We start from the raw sequence: 12,629 nt of genomic DNA, 5'->3' as shown, positions 1-12,629 counted from the left end.
CAGCGTATTTACATGACTAAGCATTGTAATTTAAATAAATAGATTTAACACAAATTTGTAATAGTTAAACATAGAATGATTTATTACAGTAATGCACATTGAAATAATACAAAAATTGTTGAATTTTAAGATAGCAAATACATGTATTATATATTCTTCCTATAAAATTAGTATAAGGTACCTATTTAGGTCACTATTTCTATTAACTACAGAAAATGGGTCTAAAAGTGTACGCGGTATAATGTTATTACTTGGATTGCAACAACTGTGCTAGTTTTGATTATTTTCATATAATTTATATGCTGCTGATTCATAGATTTTGGCTTTCTGTGAACCATTTATCTATAATATAATATGTGTGTTATTATTTTATATACTGAGTGAATCATCAAGCATGCTCACCTCCATTATTTCCTTAAATATAATGAATTCTGATTTTTTGAATTATTATTATACACCATTTTATACAATTTAATGAGTATATTGTTGATGGAAGTAGTGTCGATCTAAACTTGCTTTTACAAATGACAACCGACACGGTTTTACTGCAAATTATTAAGCAGGTGATATTTTTGAAAACTTTGATATATTATTACCTAAACTAATATTTAAATTAGTAGTATCCGAGTTATTAAAAAATATTATATACTAAGAATAATAGTTCTTAAAAATATAAAATAGATGCAATTATTTTAAATTTAGTATTTATTATTCTCGAAAAATATTAAATAACAAATTATAAAATGTCGATAGATTATAATAATTATTAAATTGTTCATATTATAATAGCTGCTACCATGCCTTCCAAACTTATTACTGTAGAGCCTATAAAATTATTATACACATCGTAAAAATTACTCAAAAACTATCTTTATAAGATTATTTTATCTCATAGGTAAAATAGTTATCCTCATCAAAAAAAAAAAAAAAAATAAAATAAATAAAATAGTTTCATTTAAGAACAACTTTTTAAATGATATAAAAATATATATATATACTTAGAAATTCTAAAAATTCAAGTTTGAATAAATGTATAATAAAATGAAATATAATAAAGGTGTGCATGTTTAGTAAATTGTCCTGTATATTATATACCTCACATTAACTGACACATATATACAGACACGTTTGATACAATAATAACTTACATACATATAAAATAGAATTACGCATGTATACTTTCAACATTTTTATCTATTGTAAGTATTTAAATACAGAAACTAAACTTTAATCATAATTCCTCTTCGGTCAGATTCGTATTCCAATGAAACATTTTATGCATAGTATAATTATAAAATAAACGCATATTATTATAAATAGATTCACTACGATTTACCAAGCATGATCAACAAACTATTTTTATTTAACAATGTAGTTATTCATAATCTGAATTTTTAAATTTTTAAATAAACTTTTATACCGTATTTTTGATGCTTGAGAATTTGGGAATATTTTTACCATTTAGATAAAGGAGTGTGCTGTGGGAATACAAAATGTTGTTTTCAAATTAAAACCACTCTTTTTTTTCATTAAATTATTCATAAACTAGGTACTCATTTTGAATTTTGATTTAGATACGTTAAAATTAAAAAAAAAATCATTCATTGAATAATTTAAATAAAATTAAAGATGGTTTTCACTTGAAAAACAAAAGTTTTTAATGCCTCAGTATACTCATTAAGTGACACAAAAATCTCAAGTATTTAAAAATATGGTCTAAAATTGTACTAGTAAAATAAAAAAGAGGGTGAATATGCTTGATGAATAATATAGCAGTTGTTTATATATCTCTGTATAATGTTTCTGTATAACACCTATACCGTTTCTAAATTTTCCATTGGATCAATCCATACAGACGATACAAGATCAAAATGCATGTGCAAATCGTATATTTTGCATGAGTTGAAATATCTAGCAACTTCATATACATTTTTTCTAGAATTTAATAAATATAAGCATAATATAATAATATAGCGTCTGCTACTGATTATTTGTATATCTATTCTTATGTACCAACTATAGTCGAATGTGAGTTCAAGTAAAAAATATTATACAGTTGATATAAAAATATACTTCCCACTAAAATAAAAAATTATATGTATACACAGGTTTAGTTACTTTGTAAATATTTCATAGTATATTAGTATATTAGTATATAATATTATAGTGTATAATTACAGTCTAGACGCGTTTAAAAAGTTGACCCACTTTTTGTGCTACCTGTAACAGCTTGCAAATCAAAACCTACGCTATTAAAACCCAATGCATATTTCCTTCGCAATCATATGTTTTATAGAATCACTAAATACTTGACACATATGTTATGACAACGAAGAAATATTAGGACTTTTAGATTCAGTTCCGATATACCTAACATACGCGTATTATCATTTATCTATATAAACGCGTACCGAAGTAGGTGCATCGTGTAAATTATGATAGTGTTAAAATATTATATTATCCAATCGACCTAAAAATATAACGAATATAATATAGGATTTTTATCAGAACTCGAGAGAGAGAATAAAAACGAGTGGTGCGAATGTAAACTTTTTTACGCCGGACGAAACTTTCATCTCGCTTGAGCGATTGAACGAATAGAAATCCGAAGTGTGCTCTGAAGTGTATACAAATAAAATTAGTCGAGAGTCGGGCGAATGCTGAATTTATTAACGATTGCTACTTCGACGCTGTTTTTCTTGTTATTCCAGTATATTATTATCGTATATGTACACGCGCGCCCGTATAGTTGCGCAATAAATAAAAAACTATTTTTGTACAAGTTTTCTAATACATATAATAATATGTAACAATATAATAAAACTAATACGACGTGTATACTGTATACACATCGCCTTTACTGCGTACACGCGTTGTAATGCGTATGCAGCGGCGTAGTTATGATTTTGTTCTGAGGGGGAGGATATAGTATAATTTATTGGATAAACATTAAGTGGGAGGGCTTATACATATAACCATCATGCCCTCATAGCCCTATACTGCATATTATATCCTTGATTATAACATGTAATGTGGGTAATTTTAAAATCTTATATTGAGTATAAGTAAATGCATTAAACACAGGTAACGAAAAAAAAAACAATGTTCTGGGGAAGGAATCTATCCCCATATTCCCCCCCCCCACACCATATAATTACGCCACTGCGTGTATAGCAAAGTTGAATTTGCGCATAGGTATAATAGGAAAACTGCAGTATGATACACATATTATACGTTTATACCTAATTGATAAACGTCCGTGTAGTATTATGTGTTTATAACATACATTATGCATTATACGCCGCAGCGTAGTGCGGATAATGCAGTTTTCGACGAACACGGCACCCAATATACGCATATTACATGTTATACACATTATCATAATATTATTTTAACATAAGCGAATAAACGTACGCATGTATATATATGTATAACGTTTTAACTGCAGCGTCGAATGCGTTGCAATTATAATATAATATAATACCACTGTACAATCGACAATCGTACATTTAGTGCATTAGAGCATGAAGTGGAATAATTGTATTAGTTTAATACAGGTAACGATAATAATAATATATTATTACGATTAAATGTATTTATTTTATAAGATATAAAACTTACCTGTATTATACTGAGATGTACACAGAATACTTTATTTTACCAATCGTTATGCTATAGGATGACAAGAGACCGCGTATTTAAAAAGTGTATATTTTCGATTGAAAACTATTGATTAATGATCAATTGATTTTTTTAATTTAAAATATTAAAATAATATATGATTTATCATAGTAAATGTCATTTTTTCGAAAAAAATTAAATTAACCTACCATAAAATACCAATAGTAAAATAACTTTTATAGAAATATCAAAAAGCATATGAATTTATTTAAGTACCTAGTTAGTAATAGAAACTGACCGATCATCTTTACTCAAAATCGTTTTTCGTAAACCATGATATATCATTAAATTTAAATTTAAAAATCTATTTCAATAATTTCCAAATTTTGTAAGCATAATGTATTTGTTTTTATTTTTTTACTTCTATTTTATTACTTAAAGATTAGTTATTCTCATTGGGCTTGTTATTAGTCATACAAGTAAAAATGTAAAATGTATTATTTTAAATAATATCAAATATATATTATCATTATAATTTTAGTATTCCGGACCAGATTACCTGAAACTTATATGCTCATAACTTGAAGACGAAAATAGAATATAATTTATAATACTACGAAATACATAATTTAAATAATTCACCTTAAATTTTTTTTTTTTTAATTTAAAATAAAATATACATAGGATAAAATATACGAGAGACTGTAGATGTTATACTAAGCTCTTTTAAGTCACTATAACATAAATTCTGTTTGTGCAGTTGAAAAAAATGTCTTACAATTGAGGCAGCATTTTTTAAAATGGTTTTAAAAGATATATATAATGTGAATACCGTGGGTCTGTCAGTTTAGTAGTTCGATGGTTATTTGACCATTTTCTGACTTATTTTTAATTTATATAACGGCAGCATATTTTATGCTCAAATATTTATGAAATTCTATAAAAAAAGTTCAAAATAAACACCTCAATGTTTTTATACAATCTAGAAAACTAACTTTAGCGTTGAATATAAATTTTGTATTTTTCATAGAAAGTTACGAAACCCCTTTTAGTAATATTTCTCTGAGTAAGTATTTTAGAAAAATATTCATCAAAAAGATACAATATAATAAGTACCTATAATACATACACTTGTTCCGCTGACGATAGAAAATAGAAATGCTATTATAATGAATACTTTTCATGAATTTAATCGTTGATTTCACTAAAATATCGAGCGTTTAAACTATATCGATATGTTTATTAAAAAAAATATATAAATGGTAAATACATATTACAGTCGAACTTGGTTAACTCAAAATTGAAAGGACCAGAAAAAAGTTCGAGTTATCCAAGAATTTGAGTTATCAAAATTAAAAATTTTTAAAACAGTATAAAATGTATTAATTTCTATGTATTTATTATAAATAAAGTAATGTAATAAAAAATATTTACTATGTATTTATATATGAATTATATAGGTATGTGTAATTTTAAAAAGGTATTTTTTTATAAACAAATATGAGGTTAAAAAATTATTTTAAAAAGGTATTTATTTTTGTTTGAGTTTTGCTGTTGATCGCAACGTTTGTAGTGAACCGTTCTAAACCACTTATCAGCAACGATAACACTAGTGAGTAACCTTATTTTCGATATTAAAGTATATACACAAGTACATGAGAGAAATATCACAATTTTATAATATTAATAAAACTCGAAACTTCGAGTTATCCACGAAAATATTTTAGTAAAACAAGATTTTTAAATAGGAAATTCTAAGGACCGGAGAAAAAGTCCGAGGTATCGACAATTTTGAGTTAAAAAAGTTTGAGATAACCAAGTTTGACTATATTAAAAAGTCGTACGTTTTTGAGTCCCCAACTTTTGTTTTTATTTTCATTTGTATAAGTTTTTCTTTAATATTTAATCGACTGTATCAAATGTGAATACATATTTGATAATTTTACAACGTTACCAATAAGAATTTTATAAGATATAATATTATAATAGGTACATATAATATAGAAATATCTATTTTATTAGTTTTGTTTAGTTTTCAAGCAGAAAGTGAGGTAAACATAGTTTTAATCCTAGTTTGAAGTATTTTGCCCATTTTGAATTGAAAAGCTCCTTAAATTTTTTCAGTTTTTTGTAAAAATTTTTAAATTGATATTTTATTCATATTTATAAGTAGGGTAATCACGTGGTGTCGTGAGACTGCTATAATGCATGAACCATACAGGACTTAAAGTTCTATTCTCAGGAATTTATTTTGGATAGTTTATAGTTATGTAATTTCTACTTTGAGACGCAGCAGCCCATACCGGGAATACTTAGGTTAAGATCAGTCTTAAAATTTACGTAATAATTCTTTGTCAGCTGACGTCTTTGAAGTGTCGTTTTCGTTAGGTGTAACACGTGAAAACATCTTAATCACGGTGGTCGCAGCATTGGTTTGCACGCTATATCTATAATAATAATGCAATAATATCGGCAATGATGAAACTGTATATTTATTATTAGTTTATAATTTTTCTATTTAATACGTCTCTATGTACTGGTCTTCATAACGCGATTATCAGTGTAACACGTGTACAATGTACATAATGTAATAGCGTAAGTAGCCACCATACTTAAATCACTAGACAAAACGACAATGTGCCACGTAAAATAATCGCTGATATTTTATAGTTTTATCTTCATACGCACATGCACACATATACACACACATACGGGTGCGTCCAGTATAAATTTGTGTATAAAAATTAAAAAATTAAATATTTTAAAATAAAAAAAATGTTTAAGTATGACGCGTAGTTTTATATTATACGCAAAACTTATAAAACACTCATAGGACGAAAATGTAATAATACGCGTTTTGAATTCAACATCTAATATGAATACGATATATTTATATCGTGTGGGATTTATAATTGAAAACTCGTTATCACATGATATTAATTTCACGTTTATTCAACCATTCGGTCTCTGCACTATCGAATTGTCAATTAGTATATTATTATATTTACGATAGTTTGAAGACAAATTAAATATACAGTATAATCTATCTTATACGAACCCTTGTTAAGACGGAATCCTGTTTAACTTAAAACGAAAAATCGAAAGTCGAATTTTAATATCTAATTATTAGTCGTATAAGTACACGGAAAATCAATAACTGACTTTACAATCCACCTGTGTTATGTCGCCTGGTGATTTTTTGTTCGCAAAGAAGTGTAAAGCCAAAAACTGTGTTTGACCAAACCAACATTTCCGAGTTTTTTAAAATTATATCATGAAGTATATTTAACAAAACTATTAAAAAATATATAATATATTATATATAGTACGAGTATATATATAATATTAATATATATTATATTTTAATATGATAAACCTGAAGAATTTTCCGACACACCATATGTACCTATGTGTGCGCGTGCGCACAGATATTTGTATATAAATACCTACTACCTATACCATATCCCGTTATAATATGATTATAATACATAATAATATGCTTGTGCTTGCGGTGCAATGTTTCTGCACTTCGCTTTTTATGTGTATAAATAAAGTAAATCCGTATTAAAACGCACGATCGTTTTATAAGCTCTTCGCCGGGAAGTCTGTCTATCTGCCCTAGATATAATGCATACACAACACAATATAATAATAATTTTACATAATATAAATGGGAGCGCACTATGTGTGACGTTTCTACATACTATAATGTATACAAACATGATCGTTTTCATACGCGGCGAATATAATAACCGGAACAACGGTGCAAAGCTTTCAGTGGCATGTCTCTCTTAGGATGGAATTTTATACAATATAATATAATGTCGAGGGAGCTCGCCAAATAATTTTTTTGTTTTGTTTGTCTTACTCGCATATATTTAGTGTACGCCTAAGTATTATTTTTTACAGTAAATTTCCGTTATCACGTCTATGACAGACGACAGTTTGAAATACAACTGTTTGTTTATTTTAAAAATTTCCTCTTCTCAAGAGATATAAGAATTCTTCTCTTAGAAATGTCCTCTGATTATTTAAATATTACAAAATCATCAAATTTCACATATTTTATATCTCCAATTTGTATGGAGTTAAAAAAATTAACGAACTATATTAAATAATTTATTGTAAAAATATTATTATTTATAAAGTATACCGGCAACTGAGTAGATGTTCGATTTTTTAAATTTGTGCATGTAATTTATTTAGTAGGTATATAGGTTGAATTAATTTTTCAAAAATATTGCATTTGAAAGTGTCATGTGTTTAAAATATAATAATTAAACATTATCTTAATTAAACATTTTAAGTACCCACGATTAATATTTTTAAATTTCAACAAAATAAGTAAAATTATTTGTTTTTTATTTAAATATCTAATTTTATGCAATAATTGTAAAATTTAAATATGTATAAAAAAAACTGCATTATATTTTATATGTTTGAAATTTTATGGCTACAGTTTATGGATTATAAGAAATATTTTTATAAATTTTAACTCTCAGCTATATAAATTGAAAATTTTTATAAATTTCTAACTATAAGATAATTTGCAAATTTTCGTGATTTTTATTAGATTTTAACATTAAAGTTTATAAAAATAAATATATTGTGACTATGTTTAGTTTATAAATGAAAAATCGTGTATTAAAAAACTTGACAAAATATTTTAAAAATTTTATCATGTAAAATGCTGATATAAACTAACATATTTATTGAAAATTTCAAATATCTATGTATTTTGTTTATAAATTATTTAAAAAAAAAAAAAAACAAAATTTAAGTTTTTAATCTTTTTTTTTTTGTTTTTCTCAGTTATTTAAAAAAATACTGTGACATTTTACCTTTACCTCTCGACGCAACAACTAAATCTATAACCCGATGACTTTTCTCCACTCATAACTTTCCTTTTTATTTTCCTTTTAATTTTTAATTCTGATTTTATTCCAACTTTATCACAAATACTAATAGCTTCAGTTTTAATTTGTTCATTTCCACTATCACACATTTCTTGTAGAGAAACATTTAATAAATTTATCATTTTTGAAGCCTAATCTATTAAAATATTTGAGCTTTGTAATAATTTATTTACACGATATATTTGATTCAATATTTTATCCCATATAACTAAAAAATAAACAGATTGCAAATTAAACTGTTCCAATATACTTTCTGCATTAGCAACCCCGTCGCCAAAAATTGGATTAGTAGATATTTCACGTAAATTTTTTATCACTTCGCTAAATTGACAATACGAAAAATTTACAAACATATATTAGTTAGATTAGATTTTATTTATAAAGGAAAAATAATTATATAATATTGAAAATTATATGAAAAATGTCATTGAACAAAAATTAACCACCTTTGTACGGGCCGTGGATTGCCGACCCCTGCTTTAAACCATGCGCCCGAGGCGCATGCCCCCTAGGCCCCCCACTGCATGGCTCTGACTATCATCGTCCTTATCAAGCTTCATCAAGCACTTTTGCTATCCTAACCTTGTACAATTTAAAAAGAAAATTGGTAAAAAAGACCAACACCTATATTTCATGGTGCACAATCGTGTTGCAGTGGTTTTACAATATTAACTAAAAAGAATACACTTTCCTAAAAATGTACATCCCTAATAATTACAATACTTGGTATAATTTTTGATCTCATTGTATATACCATACTTTATTTTACACAGTCGTTAGACTAATACTGTACATAAAAGCGTTTATTTTCAATTTCGTTTATAATTTGATAGAGCTAAAGCAGACGTTTTCAGAGTACAAAATTTATACACGATAATATACATAGATGAGTAGGTGTATTGTATTTACTTACAATTCCTGGAAACTTGTGTTCCTCTTATATTATTATGTGAAACATTTATACATATATATATATAAATGCGTAGCTTTGTACACAGTCAGACAGTCGCGTATAAATAGAAGTATATTATGGTTTATTGATGTTTGCTAGCACAAAGACTATTTGTAATATATATTAATTATACGTTCTATACTTTCGTTTGCTTACACTCGTGGATGTAGAAGTAAGGTTGAAACTAATTCGATAGTTGCCATTATACATTTCAATGCTAAAGAGGCTATAGTCCATAAGCGCAAACTATGACCCCAAAACAACTCAAAAATGTAAAAATAAATATACCATAAGTCCAAAAAATAAGTACCTTTTTAACAACTAATAAGTGCAAATAAATTTTAAAAAATTTAAGTGTATTTTATATGAGTTAAAAAAAAAAAGTTAAAATTAAAATATTGAGTTATTTTAAATTTAAAAGTATAGTAAGTATATTTATAATGGGTACCTTAAAATTAAACTTAAAATTTAAAATCCACAATCTTAAAGTAGTCCAATTTGGAATTTTTTTAAATTTGTAAAATACGATATACTAACACTAATAATATCAACTATATACTCCATCACTTTTATTTTTGAAATATAAAAATATTATATATTTTAGAACTAATTACAATGGGCATCACATTTTAAACTGAAATTTATAATCCAACTGGTATAATATTGTATCAGCCAATACAATTCATTCTAGCGCTTTAATCTCAATACTAGGGTAAAGAATATTTAATATTGTATATGACCTAAAATCATTCCAAACGAATTATCATATATTATTATAAGTTATTAAAAGAAACATCAGACATGATATAAACATATCAAGTATATGTTTTAAATAAAATTATCAGAAAATTTCGATGCATGCAATGTAATATATATCTACTTACATATAATATTTTATTATTCTTAGTTTCGTAGTTTGTAACTCTACTTACTTAAGCATCATATTATCAATTATTTATAGATTTATCGTGTTATTTAAAAATTTCTTGTGATAAAACAAATTTTATCCTTTGTACTAATCCTTAGAAATTATTACATAAAAATAATAAATAAATATTAAATGTTATGTTTAATCTAGTATCTATTCATTAAACTCAATCAGTCATTTTTTACAAATTTTAAAATATTAATTTAATATAATAATTTACAAATTATCATAGGTTAAATATCTTTAAGCCCTATACTTTCATAGACCTATAATTTTTATACATTATACCTTTAATATTGTGCCTAATTAATAATTGATACATCTTTAATAACTTTTAAACTATTTATTCAAATTTCGATTTGAATACATCAAAAATCTTAAGACATTTATCAATTCAACAATTAGTAAGAAAAACGATTATAAAACGATTTGAAAATAAAATGTTATCGCCTCTGAACATTAACATTAAATTATATAAAAATCTAAGAACTAGCAAATTCGGACGTTAAGTATATTTAAATATTAATAAACCAGAATTTTTATAAACCCACTATTAAAGAAAAATTATGATGAGCATCTTTGGTGAATTACTCTCTAGTATCTATACGTGTATGGCCTGCAGTGGTGTAACTATAATTTTTTGCGTGAAAGGTCATCCAATCAAAAAATGTATTATCATAAAATTAAATTTTTTATTGATTAATATATATTTAAATATCATAATACCTATATAGTATATTTTGGCTGTTTGTATTAATTAATATTTATTGAGTTAGTAATGAAAAAAAAAAATTGTAATTTAAATTTGTTTATTAAAAAAGTGCTATATGTTTCTGGGGGAGGGAATAAATCACCCATAATGTATCAATAGTATAAATAAATTATACATAAAAATATGAATGTATATAGTTGTACATTCATATAATATGTAATAAATATAATTAATGAGTTATGGTGTGGTTATCTTAATAAACATGTTTTAAACTTTGTTGTTTGACAACGTTTAAGTTTCTTCGTATACAAATAGTTCAGAAATATATTAATATTCTCAATTCATACAAATACTTAATAAATAAAGTAGGGAATAAGAAATTAGACAATAAATATCTGTACAACTATATTTATTGGTATTACAAATTAATGTATTTAAATTTATTATGTATACAATAATAATTGTTAGATCAAAAATTGATTTCAAACATAATAATATTAGTTAAACAAATTCTATATAATTTAGAAACAAAAAATGTGCATATTCTTTGTAAGTTGAACAAAAAAAAGTATTCTTCTGATTACTCGGATTCTAGAAAGTTGTTTTGACAAACTAAATTTCAAAACGTATACTGTCTATAGCATTCACTACATTCATAGGAATTCAAATGTAATTTGTCAACGTACTCATCGTTTTGTCACTTTGACTGTCATCATGATAACGGAAAAATAAAATTTGTAAAATAGGATATAAAAATAATTATTAATTATTATTATTTATTATTTTCATACATATTTCTATACTCTATTTTATAATACGTAATTATTATACATAATATTATTTATTACGTATAATAATAAAAGTCTAGATTTTAAATTATTATACTTTTCCCTCACTGAATGAATTTTTTTTTCGAGACTATTGACCAATTACTAGCCCTATGTAACCTATTGTAAACAATATAAATGTTTAAAAAATACAACAAAAAAATATTGTACTTAAATACCTATTTATTAACACTTATAAATATTAATTTCAACTATGAGTAAAATAATTGTAGTCTATTAAGCATTGATTTTAAATCATTTGAGTGAATACTCTTATTATAATTAGTATTATAATTTATAGTTATAACTTATAAGTTTGAAGTTTCATTTGTGAAATTTTATCAATGCTTAAATAATTTAATTTCAGAAAAACAAAAAAAAAGTTATTAAATAGCTATAATAAAATATGTTAAAGTACAAAATATAGTACTTATATGACACGAGGATAAATTCTAAACATACATACCTACATACTGATAACAATAAATTTTATAAATTTATATTTTTATAAATTACTAATTTTTAATCAAAATATAACTATAGAAGTGTATAAATTAACTTGCCAAATGATTCTAATTTCTGAATAGTATCATTGAATCATTAAATATGATTACCATTTCAATTTCGTTTATATATAGTATAAGCTATAATAATGCATAAATCAAATAATGTG

The sequence above is a fragment of the Melanaphis sacchari genome, unplaced genomic scaffold (assembly GCF_002803265.2).
Source record: "Melanaphis sacchari strain LSU unplaced genomic scaffold, SCAv2.0 Contig63_pilon_pilon, whole genome shotgun sequence".
In the NCBI taxonomy this organism is placed as follows: Eukaryota; Metazoa; Arthropoda; class Insecta; order Hemiptera; family Aphididae; genus Melanaphis; species Melanaphis sacchari.
The sequence above is the reverse complement of the archived record's forward strand: the minus strand, read 5'-3'. Positions refer to the sequence as shown.